The sequence below is a fragment of the Eurypyga helias genome, unplaced genomic scaffold, assembly GCF_000690775.1.
Source record: "Eurypyga helias isolate BGI_N326 unplaced genomic scaffold, ASM69077v1 scaffold4003, whole genome shotgun sequence".
Lineage (NCBI taxonomy): Eukaryota > Metazoa > Chordata > Aves > Eurypygiformes > Eurypygidae > Eurypyga > Eurypyga helias.
In genome coordinates this window covers 28,270-30,625 of record NW_010241712.1, presented here as the reverse complement: position 1 = coordinate 30,625, position 2,356 = coordinate 28,270, and the positions used below count along the sequence as shown (strand labels likewise).

Below are 2,356 nucleotides of genomic sequence, written 5' to 3'. Positions count from 1 at the left end.
CCTTGGTGCGTGTGGGCAAAGGTGACAGTGGTGGCATCTTGCTGGAGATGGCAAGAAACATCACAGCAAGCAAGCAACCTCTTCACTTTTCTTCCCAGAGAGGGTGGGGAGGCACTGGGACAGGTTGCCCAGAGAAGCTGTGGATGCCCCATCGCTGGAAGTGTCCAAGGCCAGGCTGGATGAGGCTTGGACCAACCTGGTCTAGCGGAAGGTGTCCCTGCCCATGGCAGGGGGGTTGGAATCTTTAAGGTCCCTTCCAACCCAAACCATTCTATGATTCTAAGCCTTGACAGAGCGTCAGAGTCCCCTGTGCAGGGCAGGATGGACTCAGAGACGGCCCTTAATTAAGGCAGGCAAGGCTTTTCCATGTTGCTAAAGCAAATTAGAAATACAATTCTTCTTGGGTTTCCAAAGGAGTAGGGCCCTGGCTTTCCTTAGGCTCCTGTCACAAAAATCTCTGCCTGTGGGGTATCTTGGTTGAAGCCTAGTCTATGTTGTCACTTTAGAGACAAATACCACTCTTCAACCAGGAGAGCACTCGTCGTGATTGAGAAGAAAAGCAATGTTCAACTTAATTAAATTGCAGGCTACTGAATTTTAGGTTAGCGAGTGACATGCACTTGCAGATATTTCAACATACAACAATCTTGTGCCAGTAATATTCTATTAGGTATTCAGTGTGAAATGTAATTATTTTAGATAAGAGTAATAATTGCAGCCGGTGAAGTCAGATGGAATGTTTCTCAAATAATTGTGATCCTCTTAGATAATTTAAACTTTAGGCTTTACAAACTCGACATGCTTTTTGAAGTAGGTTCCTTTCCTGTAGTTAATTCTCTCTGGAGAAACTCATATGAGAGATAAGTGATACCAATATAATTTAAACCTTCTTATATAGCCACGCACCCGGAATACTAATGACCAGGATCCCCAGTGCCATGCCATACACCCCGTATGCTCGAGACACGGCAAATGCTGCAGGAGGTGAACACACAAGAGCTCGGAGGGCTGAAAGGGATCTCCTAGATCCTAATGCCAGAGCCCCATGACAGCAACTAGTGCCACTGTCCGTCCCCAAGGCTTCAGGGCTGCAGCCAGAGCAAAGCTGTTCCTGATATCCCTGGGGGTTCCTGGGGGCTTTGCAGGGCTCCTCCAGCCCCAGCCACCCATCTGCTCTAACTGATCTCAGCCACGTGGCATGGAAACCACTGCTGTTATCTGAACTGTCCTGTTCAACACTCTGTAAGTATGATCTTAGACCTTTCACTGATGGACTGAAGTGCTGCCTACTCTCAGAACTCTCTTCCAATAAACGTTTTCTAAATACTTGGATTTTTGGCTTGTCTGTTTTGGATTTTCTTGTTTGCTTGGGGTTTTATAATGGGAAAGACCAATACATTGTTGCCTGTTGACTCTTCTAATGAAGAAATGGCTCTGTCTGGGTGTTAACTTTAGGATGCTGCAAAGGGACATCAGTTTTACACTGTGGTGCTGAGGATAGTGACTTTTAACTTCAAGGCCAGGCTGGACAAGGAGCAACCTGGTCTAATGGAAGGTGTCCCTGCCCATGGCAGGGAGGTTGGAACCAGATGGTCTTTAAGGTCCCTTCCAACCCAAACCATTCTGTGATTCCATTCTATGAAATAGCAAATGAGGCTCACGGGTGTAGGACTTGCTGCGGGAGAGGCATAAGCTAGGAACAATGCTATTTCTGGCAACCAGGTTGCATTAATATGAGTTGTAAGCAGAAATAAGAGCAGATCTTCCAGGTGTGACTCCATACTCCTGACACCCTCTTTAGGTTTGCAAACCCATGGAGCAAAGTGAGGATGCTCAGGTGAGGAGCCACTTCCTTAACTAACTCTGCCTCTCCTTCACACCAACTGATTGTGGAGAAGCTGCAAAGTACATGCCTGTTTTCTGCAAAGTATTTAATGGCAAGAAAACAATCAGAGTTGAAGCTGTGAAATGCAATCAGTGCACACTGGCCTGTTTGCTGTCTCTGTGCAACAAGGGAGCCCTTTTTAGTGCAGAAGCATCCTTTGACTGCCTGGCAGCCAGAGACCCGCTTCTCCATAAAGTGGTGCTTCAAAGGCACAACCACCACCAGCTGATATGCAGGAGGTGGACAGCCCTGTGGCCACCAGAGTATTGCATGCCTGTCAGTGCAATCTTGAAAGTGAAAAGCAAAACTGAATCGCTGTGCGAGGATCACAAAGTGGTCAGCAAATTCACAGTGAGCCCTAAGGCTGGCAGAAGGCACTGGAGGAAAGAAACCCTTCGCTTTTCATAGAATCATAGAATGGTTTGGGTCGGAAGGGACCTTAAAGATCACCTAGTTCCAACCCCCCCGCCC

At 47.2% G+C, this 2,356-nt stretch overlaps 1 protein-coding gene across 1 annotated transcript in view; it reads right to left on the bottom strand.

The window, feature by feature from the left end:
- SORL1 (sortilin-related receptor, L(DLR class) A repeats containing) overlaps positions 1-2,356 on the bottom strand; it is a 37,056-nt gene that overhangs the window by 15,918 nt on the left and 18,782 nt on the right. The gene's annotated exons all lie outside the window — the stretch shown is intronic.